We start from the raw sequence: 16,511 nt of genomic DNA, 5'->3' as shown, positions 1-16,511 counted from the left end.
GCAGGGTAGCACGGTAGCAGGGTGTCAGAGGAACAGTGTAGCAGAGTAGCACAATAGCAGGGTGTCAGTGGAACAGTGTAGCAGCCAAAGAACCCTTTAAGAACCCTTTTTTCTAAGAGTGTAACAGCGGCAGGTAGCATACAGCTTCTATCCACTGAGCCTGGGGGATTTGCCTGGCTACCGAGTGTAGCAGTGTAGCATGGTGTCAGAAGAACAGTGTAGCAAGGTAGCAGTGTAGCAGAGTGTCAGAGGAGCAGTGTAACAGGGTAGCAGTGTAGCAGGGTGTCAGAGGAGCAGTGTAACAGGGTAGCAGTGCAGCAGGGTGTCAGAAGAGCAGTGTAGCAGGGTGTCAGAAGAGCAGTATAGCAGGGTGTCAGAGGAGCAGTGTAACAGGGTAGCAGTGTAGCAGGGTAGCAGTGTAACAGGGTGTCAGTGGAGCAGGGTAGCAGGGTGTCAGAGGTGCAGTGTAACAGGGTAGCAGTGTAGCAGGGTAGCAGTGTAACAGGGTAGCAGGGTGTCAGAAGAACAGTGTAGCAGGGTGTCAGAAGAGCAGGGTAGCAGGGTAGCAGTGTAGCAGGGTGTCAGAGGAGCAGTGTAGCAGGGTGTCAGAGGAGCAGTGTAACAGGGTAGAAATGTAGCAGGGTAGCATGTGTAACAGGGTAGCAGGGTGTCAGAAGAGCAGTGTAGCAGGGTGTCAGAAGAGCAGTGTATAACAGGGTAGCAGTGCAGTAGGGTGTAAGATGAACAGGTCAGCAGTGTAACAGGGTGTCAGAGGAGCAGGGTGTCAGAGGAGCAGTGTAACAGGGTAGCAGGGTGTCAGAGGATCAGTGTAACAGGGTAGCAGTGTAGCAGGGTGTCAGAGGAGCAGTGTAACAGGGTAGCAGTGTAGCAGGGTGTCAGAGGAGCAGTGTAACAGGGTAGCAGTGTAACAGGGTGTCAAAGGATCAGTACCTCTTAAATGTGAATGAGATGGACAGCTGCCACCGCGGGGGCGGGGAACATTACATTTACATTTACATTTAAGTCATTTAGCAGACGCTCTTATCCAGAGTGACTTACAAATTGGTGCTTTCTGTCCTTTTCTCAGCATCTCTTGCACTGATTGTTAGGGAAACGTCATCATTCAGGCTGGTTCTACTATATAAAGACTTGAAGACAAGATTTACTCCACGCTTGTGGGTAGCATACATTGGCATGCATGCACAGATCATCTTCTGAGAAGAGCTATTGTATATTCAGAGCCAGTTATTATTAGTAGCTATTTCTTTGAAATATGAGCAAAACATATTTGCCCATGAAGCAAAACAGGCTTAGTTATTCAATATTATTTACAAATCTCACTGTAGAGACAGTTCTATTTTATTGTTCCCTGTGTTTCACTTGTTTCACACATAATTTCATCACATTGTATGTTTCTCCAGGGTATGGCAATGCTGACATACTTAATGTTTAATCGTGCTTGAAATGTTCATGTACCAAAGGCTTCTCTCAGTCATTCACTGAAATTTTTATTTTGTTTTGATTCGATTTGAATTGCATGGAATGGGATTGAAAGGTGGCCATTTTAACGCCTATCTGCTCAATGTAAAAGAACATCCAAACAACAACGTATTTGTCTCCAACCTGATTCTTTACTTGTTTCAGACCTACACTTAGGAAATAAGGTGCTATCTAGAACCTAAAAGGGTTATATGGCTGTCACAATAGTAGAACCCTTTGAAGAACCCTTCTTGGTTCCAGGTAGAACCCTTTTGGTTATAAGTAGGGGGTTAGAGTAGTGGTTAGAGCGTTGGGCTAGTAATCGGAAGGTTTCAAGTTCAAATCCCCGAGCTGACAAGGTACAAATCTGTCTTTCTGCCCACGAACAGGCAGTTATCCCACTGTTCCTAGGCTGTCATTGAAAATAAGAATTTGTTCTGAACTGACTTACCTAGTAAAATAAAGGTACAATTAAAAAGAACTGCTTGGGGATCCATGTAGAACACTTTTCACAGAGGGAAACAAGAACCCTTCAGGAACACTTTTTTCTAAGAGTATAAATGTATTATTTTGTCTTCCTTCCTTATTTTGTCTTCCTGTCCTTGTCACTGCAGCAGGTAGCGTACCGTCTGCACAACGTCTATCCACTGAGCCTGCGGGATTTGCCTGGCTACCCAGACTCCTTGCTCTGGCCAAATGCTACGCTACGCCCACGGACGTTAGTTTCTTCTCCACAAAGACTCTGGATCTGAGTACCTCCCTGAACACACTTGGGGCCGTCTGATTGCTTCAGAAACCGATGGATTGGGCCACTGCCAGAACACACGGGTAAAGCGGCGGTTTGAAAACTCTGATTGGTTAGATACAGTCCAATCACTGATGACTTGTTTTGTACAACACCTCTTGTCACCACATGAATGCCTTCAACGATGGAAGTCTCAGACCAAAGTATGTACCGAAGACAGAGCATTCGGAATCATTTAGTGTGAGTCCAGGCTACCGTGGGATAGGATTTTCCCAGACACTTGAAAAGTGCCTCTGTCCTTTTCTCAGCATCTCTTGTTTTTTTTCTCCATTTAATCTAATTCATTTTCAATGACTTTCTTGCTGTGGAAATGTGAATGACAAACACGTTAGCCTAAAGGCGAGATGAGTACATGTTCTTCTCAGACAATGACAGACTGTAAAGAAATGACAGGGTAGCTACGTCTTAACACCAGTGTTGTACTGTGCCTAGCTACGTCTTAACACCAGTGTTGAACTGTGTCTAGCTACGTCTTAACACCAGTGTTGTACTGTGTCTAGCTACGTCTTAACACCAGTGTTGTACTGTGTCTAGCTACGTCTTAACACCAGTGTTGTACTGTGTCTAGCTACGTCTTAACACCAGTGTTGTACTGTGTCTAGCTACGTCTTAACACCAGTGTTGCAACTGTGTCTAGCTACGTCTTAACACCAGTGTTGTACTGTGCCTAGCTACGTCTTAACACCAGTGTTGTACTGTGTCTAGCTACGTCTTAACACCAGTGTTGTACTGTGTCTAGCTACGTCTTAACACCAGTGTTGTACTGTGTCTAGCTACGTCTTAACACCAGTGTTGTACTGTGTCTAGCTACGTCTTAACACCAGTGTTGTACTGTGCCTAGCTACGTCTTAACACCAGTGTTGTACTGTGCCTAGCTACGTCTTAACACCAGTGTTGTACTGTGTCTAGCTACGTCTTAACACCAGTGTTGTACTGTGTCTATATACGTCTTAACACCAGTGTTGTACTGTGTCTAGCTACGTCTTAACACCAGTGTTGTACTGTGCCTAGATACGTCTTAACACCAGTGTTGTACTGTGCCTAGATACGTCTTAACACCAGTGTTGTACTGTGCCTAGATACGTCTTAACACCAGTGTTGTACTGTGTCTATATCACAGTGTAGAGGGGTGCTGCAAGCCTCGGGATGCCTCTCGGTTTTTAACTGTTCATCTTCTAACTCTAACGCCCACTCTCTATGAGGAAGGAGTCTGCTATGATTTAGCTTCATCACCCTGTGTATGTTTTACTGCCAACTTTAGCAGAAAGCATATCAATCATTTAGGTTGCCAAATTGCACCAGTAGAAATTTGTGCAGAAATGCATACACTATCTCAGTCAATGAAGAGCAATTTCTTCAGTCTGTGAAAAATATTCAGTCCCATCCTCACCAGCTGCGCTGTAATCTCAGTTGAAAGCTACATTTAGAAAAGGGAGAGTGGCTTTCAAAAACTTATTTGACTTCACAAGATAAATAGAGTGTTTGCCCCTGAATGTTTTGGAAAAGGAGTCGTCTTGACAGCCTGTGAGTGGTGGAATCCACTGAAGTATGTGTGACTCTTTGAGGCCATATTTTGAAATGCAATCATGTCCAACACCATGTAATTTTCCACTTGAGATCGCGTTTATTTACCCGTTTGTCTCTCATTTCCCCCCAATACTCTATTATTTGCAGCGTGAAAAGGATTTCATTGGTTACTGTTATTGGACTAGGAAAATGAAGTGTGTAATGTACACTGTTGTCCCCAGTTATCTCTGTGTTTGTAAACATAGGCCTGCTTTGCATTGTAGGAAACGGTGTTGAAAGACGATATTCAAAATGGCTTTTCACATTACATCACTAACACGCAACCCCTTTTCACATTACATTACTAACACGCAATCCCTTTTCCCATTACATTACTAACACGCAACCCCTTTTCCCATTACATCACTAACACGCAATCCCTTTTCCCATTACATTACTAACACGCAATCCCTTTTCCCATTACATTACTAACACGCAATCCCTTTTCCCATTACATCACTAACACGCAACACGCAATCCCTTTTCCCATTACATCACTAACACGCAATCCCTTTTCCCATTACATTACTAACACGCAACACGCAATCCCTTTTCCCATTACATCACTAACACGCAACACGCAATCCCTTTTCCCATTACATCACTAACACGCAACACGCAATCCCTTTTCCCATTACATCACTAACACGCAATCCCTTTTCCCATTACATCACTAACACGCAACACGCAATCCCTTTTCCCATTACATCACTAACACACAATCCCTTTTCCCATTACATCACTAACACGCAATCCCTTTTCCCATTACATTACTAACACGCAACACGCAATCCCTTTTCCCATTACATCACTAACACGCAATCCCTTTTCCCATTACATCACTAACACGCAATCCCTTTTCCCATTACATTACTAACACGCAATCCCTTTTCCTATTACATTACTAACACGCAATCCCTTTTCCCATTACATTACTAACACGCAATCCCTTTTCCCATTACATTACTAACACGCAATCCCTTTTCCCATTACATTACTAACACACAACACGCAATCCCTTTTCCCATTACATTACTAACACGCAATCCCTTTTCCTATTACATCACTAACACGCAATCCCTTTTCCCATTACATTACTAACACGCAACACGCAATCCCTTTTCCCATTACATTACTAACACGCAACACGCAATCCCTTTTCCCATTACATCACTAACACGCAATCCCTTTTCCTATTACATCACTAACACGCAATCCCTTTTCCCATTACATTACTAACACGCAATCCCTTTTCCCATTACATCACTAACACGCAATCCCTTTTCCTATTACATCACTAACACGCAATCCCTTTTCCCATTGCATTACTAACACGCAATCCCTTTTCCCATTACATCACTAACACGCAATCCCTTTTCCCATTACATTACTAACACGCAACACGCAATCCCTTTTCCCATTACATTACTAACACGCAATCCCTTTTCCCATTACATTACTAACACGCAATCCCTTTTCCCATTACATCACTAACACGCAATCCCTTTTCCCATTACATCACTAACACACAATCCCTTTTCCCATTACATCACTAACACATAATCCCTTTTCCCATTACATCACTAACACGCAATCCCTTTTCCCATTACATCACTAACACGCAATCCCTTTTCCTATTACATTACTAACACGCAATCCCTTTTCCCATTACATTACTAACACGCAATCCCTTTTCCCATTACATCACTAACACGCAATCCCTTTTCCCATTACATTACTAACACGCAATCCCTTTTCCTAGAGAGACAATATCAGTTATCAGTCTCTTCCTAACTGTTGGGTTATTCCCCCAGGCCATGTAGCAATGGCTCAGGATGTTTTCCACAATAACAGGTTGCTGTGCCACTTGGCGGGAAATACAAGCATGTGACTCAACAACTCATTGCCGTGGAAAAGGAGCAAAGCTAAGCCAATGGCAATGAGACAGCGCAGGCTGCCAGTGTTAGCATCTGTCCAGTCCTCTGCCTTGGGATGCTTACATAACTTATCACTTTTAACTCCTCTGTTTATAGAGCTAGAGATACTCAGAGCCAATGCAGATTTTATTAAGGCGCTCGCTCAAGGGTGTAAAATCGGCATCGCCTCAAAACATGGTTTGTAACTTCCTCCTGGCCATAACAACAACTCAAAGTTGCCACCCAAGAAAACATTATTTTCCAGAGAATATACACTGATATTTAGAACATTTGCAATAAAGGGCCTGGATTTGTTGGATAAACTGACGGATCAAGCTTTAAATATAGTTTATTCAGAATTCCATATGTAACACACATCGAGGGGGAAACTGTGAGGTGAAAATAATTCACTTGAAATCCAGTTAATTTGTTCCCGGCCAAAATTAAGCTGGCAGCTTTCATAAATTACCATTTTATTAAGATTCAGAAGCAAAACATTTAAATATTCACGTGATGTCTGGCACTCTAGACTCATGTCTGATTAGATTTTAATTACATGACTTTGTCTTAAACAAACGAGGAGCGGCAGCATAAAGGCCTATTTGTCTTAGCTGGTAATGAGTGCACCTGAAATGTACCTCTGCTGAAAGGAGCGTATCCTTCATGAGCAGGAACAGAAAACCCCCTTTGGCTCCTCTCTGCTTCCTGTTGTTTACCTTCCATGGAATGTAATGAAACCCAGGCTCTCCAAAACCCAGACCCAGAGGACAACATTTCACACTTAGTCACCGAGTGTCAGAACCTATTCTCCCTCTCTCACCTCACCTCCTCTCTCCTCCCAGTTTTCTGTCCCTGTTACTTCAATGTCATTACTTTTCACAGCTCTATTCAACAGCTCTATTCAACAGCTCTATTCAACAGCTCTATTCAACAGCTCATATTCAACACCTTGCTCAGATGGAGTGATCAAGATCAATTGTTCTTTTGTTGTGAGTTCTTGGCGTGTTCGTTTTTATAACTCTGTGCGTGTGTATTTCTATAATTCTTTTAATTTAACATTTATTTATCCAGGTGAGTCAATTTAGAACAGAATCCGTATTTAAAATGGCAGCCTGGCTAACACGTGCACCTATGTGTGCACAGTGCACGTGTGCATGTCTGTAGATGTATGAGGGGCTACTCTATGCAATCTCATCATTATGCGGTTGGATGCAGAACCTTTGCTTTCCCTCCTTGGCACGCTTGACACCAGCTTTAATGTGTAAATGGTTTTACAAGGCCGAAGAACACCTCTCCTGCTTTGATACATTTGCTCTCTTCCAGGGGAGAGACACCATGATAACAAGTACTAGGTGACTGAGAAATGAGGATTTCCCCCCAGTCTATGAGGCTTCCATCTGCCATGTTCCGCTACTCCTGTAACACGCCCCATAATCCCATTCCAGAGGTGCTGTAGAGGAAAGCATGGTGTTTCTAAATTGTAAAACATGCTAATTGAACCATGTCCAATGAGTGTAGGTTCTTCCGTCATCTCTTGAGTCATGCATTCAAACTGACTCCATAGCAACACATGCATATCAAATCCATTTCTTTTGTCACATTTGCCGAATACAACAGACCTTACAGTGAAATGCTTACTTACAAGCCCTTAATCAACAATGATTAAAGAAGTTTTAAGAAAAAAAAGTGTTAAGTAAAAAGTTGAAAATAAATGTAACAAGTAATTAAACATCAGCAGTAAAATAACAGTAGTGAGGCTATATACAGGGGGTACCGGTACAGAATCAATGTGGAGGCTATATACAGGGGGTACCGGGACAGAATCAATGTGGAGGCTATATACAGGGGGTACCGGTACAGAATCAATGTGGAGGCTATATACAGGGGGTACCGGGACAGAGTCAATGTGGAGGCTATATACAGGGGGTACCGGTACAGAATCAATGTGGAGGCTATATACAGGGGGTACCGGTACAGAGTCAATGTGGAGGCTATATACAGGGGGTACCGGTACAGAGTCAATGTGGAGGCTATATACAGGGGTACTGTACAGAGTCAATGTGGAGGCTATATACAGGGGGTACCGGTACAGAGTCAATGTGGAGGCTATATACAGGGAGTACCTGTACAGAGTCAATGTGGAGGCTATATACAGGGGGTACCGGTACAGAGTCAATGTGGAGGCTATATACAGGGAGTACCTGTACAGAGTCAATGTGGAGGCTATATACAGGGGGTACCGGTACAGAGTCAATGTGGAGGCTATATACAGGGGGTACCTGTACAGAGTCAATGTGGAGGCTATATACAGGGGGTACCGGTACAGAGTCAATGTGGAGGCTATATTACAGGGGGTACCGGTACAGAGTCAATGTGGAGGCTATATACAGGGGGTACCGGTACAGAGTCAATGTGGAGGCTATATACAGGGGTACCGGTACAGAGTCAATGTGGAGGCTATATACAGGGGGTACCGGTACAGAGTCAATGTGGAGGCTATATACAGGGAGTACCTGTACAGAGTCAATGTGGAGGCTATATACAGGGGGGTACCGGTACAGAGTCAATGTGGAGGCTATATACAGGGAGTACCTGTACAGAGTCAATGTGGAGGCTATATACAGGGGGTACCGGTACAGAGTCAATGTGGAGGCTATATACAGGGGGTACCTGTACAGAGTCAATGTGGAGGCTATATACAGGGGGTACCGGTACAGAGTCAATGTGGAGGCTATATTACAGGGGGTACCGGTACAGAGTCAATGTGGAGGCTATATACAGGGGGTACCGGTACAGAGTCAATGTGGAGGCTATATACAGGGGGTACCGGTACAGAGTCAATGTGGAGGCTATATTACAGGGGGTACCGGTACAGAGTCAATGTGGAGGCTATATACAGGGGGTACTGTACAGAGTCAATGTGGAGGCTATATTACAGGGGTACCGGTACAGAGTCAATGTGGAGGCTATATACAGGGGGTACCGGTACAGAGTCAATGTGGAGGCTATATACAGGGGGTACCGGTACAGAGTCAATGTGGAGGCTATATACAGAGGGTACCGGTACAGAGTCAATGTGGAGGCTATATACAGGGGGTACCGGTACAGAGTCAATGTGGAGGCTATATTACAGGGGGTACCGGTACAGAATCAATGTGGAGGCTATATTACAGGGGGTACCGGTACAGAGTCAATGTGGAGGCTATATTACAGGGGGTACCGGTACAGAATCAATGTGGAGGCTATATTACAGGGGGTACCGGTACAGAGTCAATGTGGAGGCTATATTACAGGGGTACCGGTACAGAATCAATGTGGAGGCTATATACAGGGGTACCGGTACAGAGTCAATGTGGAGGCTATATACAGGGGTACCGGTACAGAGTCAATGTGGAGGCTATATTACAGGGGTACCTGGTACAGAATCAATGTGGAGGCTATATACAGGGGGTACCGGTACAGAGTCAATGTGGAGGCTATATACAGGGGTACTGGTACAGAGTCAATGTGGAGGCTATATACAGGGGTACTGGTACAGAGTCAATGTGGAGGCTATATTACAGGGGTACCGGTACAGAGTCAATGTGGAGGCTATATTACAGGGGGTACCGGTACAGAGTCAATGTGGAGGCTATATTACAGGGGGTACGGTACAGAGTCAATGTGGAGGCTATATTACAGGGGTACCGGTACAGAGTCAATGTGGAGGCTATATACAGGGGTACCGGTACAGAGTCAATGTGGAGGCTATATACAGGGGTACCGGTACAGAGTCAATGTGGAGGCTATATACAGGGGGTACCGGTACAGAGTCAATATACAGGGGGTACCGGTACAGAGTCAATGTGGAGGCTATATTACAGGGGGTACCGGTACAGAATCAATGTGGAGGCTATATTACAGGGGGTACCGGTACAGAGTCAATGTGGAGGCTATATTACAGGGGGTACCGGTACAGAATCAATGTGGAGGCTATATTACAGGGGGTACCGGTACAGAGTCAATGTGGAGGCTATATACAGGGGGTACCGGTACAGAGTCAATGTGGAGGCTATATACAGGGGGTACCGGTACAGAGTCAATATACAGGGGCTATATACAGGGGGTACAGAGTCAATGTGGAGGCTATATTACAGGGGGTACCGGTACAGAATCAATGTGGAGGCTATATTACAGGGGGTACCGGTACAGAGTCAATGTGGAGGCTATATACAGGGGGTACCGGTACAGAGTCAATGTGGAGGCTATATACAGGGGGTACCGGTACAGAGTCAATATACAGGGGGTACCGGTACAGAGTCAATGTGGAGGCTATATTACAGGGGGTACCGGTACAGAATCAATGTGGAGGCTATATTACAGGGGTACCGGTACAGAATCAATGTGGAGGCTATATACAGGGGTACCGGTACAGAGTCAATGTGGAGGCTATATTACAGGGGGTACCGGTACAGAGTCAATGTGGAGGCTATATTACAGGGGGTACCGGTACAGAATCAATGTGGAGGCTATATTACAGGGGGTACCGGTACAGAATCAATGTGGAGGCTATATTACAGGGGGTACCGGTACAGAATCAATGTGGAGGCTATATTACAGGGGGTACCGGTACAGAATCAATGTGGAGGCTATATTACAGGGGTACCGGTACAGAATCAATGTGGAGGCTATATTACAGGGGGTACCGGTACAGAATCAATGTGGAGGCTATATTACAGGGGGTACCGGTACAGGGTCAATGTGGAGGCTATATTACAGGGGGTACCGGTACATAGTCAATGTGGAGGCTATATTACAGGGGGTACCGGTACATAGTCAATGTGGAGGCTGTATTACAGGGGGTACCGGTACAGGGTCAATGTGGAGGCTATATTACAGGGGGTACCGGTACAGGGTCAATGTGGAGGCTATATTACAGGGGGTACCGGTACATAGTCAATGTGGAGGCTATATTACAGGGGGTACCGGTACAGAGTCAATATACAGGGGGTACCGGTACAGAATCAATGTGGAGGCTATATACAGGGGTACCGGTACAGAATCAATGTGGAGGCTATATACAGGGGTACCGGTACAGAATCAATGTGGAGGCTATATACAGGGGTACCGGTACAGAATCAATGTGGAGGCTATATTACAGGGGGTACCGGTACAGAATCAATGTGGAGGCTATATTACAGGGGGTACCGGTACAGAATCAATGTGGAGGCTATATACAGGGGGTACCGGTACAGAATCAATGTGGAGGCTATATTACAGGGGGTACCGGTACAGAATCAATGTGGAGGCTATATTACAGGGGTACGGTACAGAGTCAATGTGGAGGCTATATTACAGGGGGTACGGTACAGAATCAATGTGGAGGCTATATTACAGGGGTACCGGTACAGAATCAATGTGGAGGCTATATTACAGGGGTACCGGTACAGAATCAATGTGGAGGCTATATTACAGGGGGTACCGGTACAGAATCAATGTGGAGGCTATATTACAGGGGGTACCGGTACAGAATCAATGTGGAGGCTATATTACAGGGGGTACCGGTACAGAGTCAATGTGGAGGCTATATTACAGGGGTACCGGTACAGAGTCAATGTGGAGGCTATATTACAGGGGTACCTGGTACAGAATCAATGTGGAGGCTATATTACAGGGGTACCGGTACAGAATCAATGTGGAGGCTATATACAGGGGGTACCGGTACAGAGTCAATGTGGAGGCTATATAGAGGGGGTACGGTACAGAGTCAATGTGGAGGCTATATACAGGGGGTACCGGTACAGAGTCAATGTGGAGGCTATATAGAGGGGGTACCGGTACAGAGTCAATGTGGAGGCTATATAGAGGGGTACCGGTACAGAGTCAATGTGGAGGCTATATAGAGGGGGTACCGGTACAGAGTCAATGTGGAGGCTATATACAGGGGGTACCGGTACAGAGTCAATGTGGAGGCTATATTACAGGGGGTACCGGTACAGAGTCAATGTGGAGGCTATATTACAGGGGGTACTGGTACAGAGTCAATGTGGAGGCTATATAGAGGGGGTACCGGTACAGAGTCAATGTGGAGGCTATATAGAGGGGGTACCGGTACAGAGTCAATGTGGAGGCTATATACAGGGGGTACCGGTACAGAGTCAATGTGGAGGCTATATACAGGGGGTACCGGTACAGAGTCAATGTGGAGGCTATATACAGGGGTACCGGTACAGAGTCAATGTGGAGGCTATATAGAGGGGGTACCGGTACAGAGTCAATGTGGAGGCTATATAGAGGGGGTACCGGTACAGAGTCAATGTGGAGGCTATATTACAGGGGGTACCGGTACAGAGTCAATGTGGAGGCTATATTACAGGGGGTACCGGTACAGAGTCAATGTGGAGGCTATATTACAGGGGGTACCGGTACAGAATCAATGTGGAGGCTATATTACAGGGGGTACCGGTACAGAGTCAATGTGGAGGCTATATACAGGGGGTACCGGTACAGAGTCAATGTGGAGGCTATATACAGGGGGTACCGGTACAGAGTCAATATACAGGGGGTACCGGTACAGAGTCAATGTGGAGGCTATATTACAGGGGGTACCGGTACAGAATCAATGTGGAGGCTATATTACAGGGGGTACGGTACAGAGTCAATGTGGAGGCTATATACAGGGGGTACCGGTACAGAATCAATGTGGAGGCTATATTACAGGGGTACCGGTACAGAGTCAATGTGGAGGCTATATACAGGGGTACCGGTACAGAGTCAATGTGGAGGCTATATACAGGGGGTACCGGTACAGAGTCAATATACAGGGGGTACTGTACAGAGTCAATGTGGAGGCTATATTACAGGGGGTACCGGTACAGAATCAATGTGGAGGCTATATTACAGGGGGTACCGGTACAGAGTCAATGTGGAGGCTATATACAGGGGGTACCGGTACAGAGTCAATGTGGAGGCTATATACAGGGGGTACCGGTACAGAGTCAATATACAGGGGGTACCGGTACAGAGTCAATGTGGAGGCTATATTACAGGGGGTACCGGTACAGAATCAATGTGGAGGCTATATTACAGGGGGTACCGGTACAGAATCAATGTGGAGGCTATATACAGGGGGTACCGGTACAGAGTCAATATACAGGGGGTACCGGTACAGAGTCAATGTGGAGGCTATATTACAGGGGGTACCGGTACAGAATCAATGTGGAGGCTATATTACAGGGGGTACCGGTACAGAATCAATGTGGAGGCTATATTACAGGGGGTACCGGTACAGAATCAATGTGGAGGCTATATTACAGGGGGTACCGGTACAGAATCAATGTGGAGGCTATATTACAGGGGGTACCGGTACAGAATCAATGTGGAGGCTATATTACAGGGGGTACCGGTACAGAATCAATGTGGAGGCTATATTACAGGGGGTACCGGTACAGAATCAATGTGGAGGCTATATTACAGGGGGTACCGGTACAGGGTCAATGTGGAGGCTATATTACAGGGGGTACCGGTACATAGTCAATGTGGAGGCTATATTACAGGGGGTACCGGTACATAGTCAATGTGGAGGCTGTATTACAGGGGGTACCGGTACAGGGTCAATGTGGAGGCTATATTACAGGGGGTACCGGTACAGGGTCAATGTGGAGGCTATATTACAGGGGGTACCGGTACATAGTCAATGTGGAGGCTATATTACAGGGGGTACCGGTACAGAGTCAATATACAGGGGGTACCGGTACAGAATCAATGTGGAGGCTATATTACAGGGGTACGGTACAGAATCAATGTGGAGGCTATATTACAGGGGGTACCGGTACAGAATCAATGTGGAGGCTATATACAGGGGGTACCGGTACAGAATCAATGTGGAGGCTATATTACAGGGGGTACCGGTACAGAATCAATGTGGAGGCTATATTACAGGGGGTACCGGTACAGAATCAATGTGGAGGCTATATTACAGGGGGTACCGGTACAGAATCAATGTGGAGGCTATATTACAGGGGGTACCGGTACAGAATCAATGTGGAGGCTATATTACAGGGGGTACCGGTACAGAGTCAATGTGGAGGCTATATTACAGGGGGTACCGGTACAGAATCAATGTGGAGGCTATATTACAGGGGGTACCGGTACAGAATCAATGTGGAGGCTATATTACAGGGGGTACCGGTACAGAATCAATGTGGAGGCTATATTACAGGGGGTACCGGTACAGAATCAATGTGGAGGCTATATTACAGGGGGTACCGGTACAGAATCAATGTGGAGGCTATATTACAGGGGTACCGGTACAGAGTCAATGTGGAGGCTATATTACAGGGGGTACCGGTACAGAATCAATGTGGAGGCTATATTACAGGGGGTACCGGTACAGAATCAATGTGGAGGCTATATTACAGGGGGTACCGGTACAGAATCAATGTGGAGGCTATATAGAGGGGGTACCGGTACAGAGTCAATGTGGAGGCTATATAGAGGGGGTACCGGTACAGAGTCAATGTGGAGGCTATATAGAGGGGGTACCGGTACAGAGTCAATGTGGAGGCTATATAGAGGGGGTACCGGTACAGAGTCAATGTGGAGGCTATATAGAGGGGGTACCGGTACAGAGTCAATGTGGAGGCTATATAGAGGGGGTACCGGTACAGAGTCAATGTGGAGGCTATATTACAGGGGGTACCGGTACAGAGTCAATGTGGAGGCTATATTACAGGGGGTACCGGTACAGAGTCAATGTGGAGGCTATATACAGGGGTACCGGTACAGAGTCAATGTGGAGGCTATATACAGGGTGTACCGGTACAGAGTCAATGTGGAGGCTATATAGAGGGGGTACCGGTACAGAGTCAATGTGGAGGCTATATTACAGGGGGTACCGGTACAGAGTCAATGTGGAGGCTATATTACAGGGGGTACCGGTACAGAGTCAATGTGGAGGCTATATAGAGGGGGTACCGGTACAGAGTCAATGTGGAGGCTATATACAGGGGTACGGTACAGAGTCAATGTGGAGGCTATATACAGGGGGTACCGGTACAGAGTCAATGTGGAGGCTATATTACAGGGGGTACCGGTACAGAGTCAATGTGGAGGCTATATTACAGGGGGTACCGGTACAGAGTCAATGTGGAGGCTATATACAGGGGGTACCGGTACAGAATCAATGTGGAGGCTATATTACAGGGGGTACCGGTACAGAATCAATGTGGAGGCTATATTACAGGGGGTACCGGTACAGAATCAATGTGGAGGCTATATACAGGGGGTACCGGTACAGAGTCAATGTGGAGGCTATATACAGGGGGTACCGGTACAGAGTCAATGTGGAGGCTATATAGGGGGTACCGGTACAGAGTCAATGTGGAGGCTATATACAGGGGTACCGGTACAGAGTCAATGTGGAGGCTATATAGAGGGGGTACCGGTACAGAGTCAATGTGGAGGCTATATACAGGGGGTACGGTACAGAGTCAATGTGGAGGCTATATTACAGGGGTACCGGTACAGAGTCAATGTGGAGGCTATATTACAGGGGTACCGGTACAGAGTCAATGTGGAGGCTATATAGAGGGGGGGTACGGTACAGAGTCAATGTGGAGGCTATATACAGGGGGTACCGGTACAGAGTCAATGTGGAGGCTATATACAGGGGTACCGGTACAGAGTCAATGTGGAGGCTATATTACAGGGGGTACCGGTACAGAGTCAATGTGGAGGCTATATTACAGGGGTACCGGTACAGAGTCAATGTGGAGGCTATATAGAGGGGTACCGGTACAGAGTCAATGTGGAGGCTATATACAGGGGGTACCGGTACAGAGTCAATGTGGAGGCTATATACAGGGGGTACCGGTACAGAGTCAATGTGGAGGCTATATTACAGGGGGTACCGGTACAGAGTCAATGTGGAGGCTATATTACAGGGGGTACCGGTACAGAGTCAATGTGGAGGCTATATACAGGGGTACGGTACAGAGTCAATGTGGAGGCTATATAGAGGGGGTACCGGTACAGAGTCAATGTGGAGGCTATATTACAGGGGGTACCGGTACAGAGTCAATGTGGAGGCTATATACAGGGGGTACCGGTACAGAGTCAATGTGGAGGCTATATACAGGGGGTACCGGTACAGAGTCAATGTGGAGGCTATATTACAGGGGGTACCGGTACAGAGTCAATGTGGAGGCTATATTACAGGGGTACCGGTACAGAGTCAATGTGGAGGCTATATTACAGGGGTACCGGTACAGAGTCAATGTGGAGGCTATATACAGGGGTACCGGTACAGAATCAATGTGGAGGCTATATTACAGGGGGTACCGGTACAGAATCAATGTGGAGGCTATATTACAGGGGTACGGTACAGAATCAATGTGGAGGCTATATACAGGGGGTACCGGTACAGAGTCAATGTGGAGGCTATATTACAGGGGTACCGGTACAGAATCAATGTGGAGGCTATATTACAGGGGTACCGGTACAGAATCAATGTGGAGGCTATATTACAGGGGGTACCGGTACAGAATCAATGTGGAGGCTATATTACAGGGGGTACCGGTACAGAATCAATGTGGAGGCTATATTACAGGGGGTACCGGTACAGAATCAATGTGGAGGCTATATTACAGGGGGTACCGGTACAGAATCAATGTGGAGGCTATATTACAGGGGGTACCGGTACAGAATCAATGTGGAGGCTATATTACAGGGGGTACCGGTACAGAATCAATGTGGAGGCTATATTA

This window comes from Oncorhynchus nerka, linkage group LG1 (genome assembly GCF_034236695.1).
Source record: "Oncorhynchus nerka isolate Pitt River linkage group LG1, Oner_Uvic_2.0, whole genome shotgun sequence".
Lineage (NCBI taxonomy): Eukaryota > Metazoa > Chordata > Actinopteri > Salmoniformes > Salmonidae > Oncorhynchus > Oncorhynchus nerka.
The sequence above is the reverse complement of the archived record's forward strand: the minus strand, read 5'-3'. Positions refer to the sequence as shown.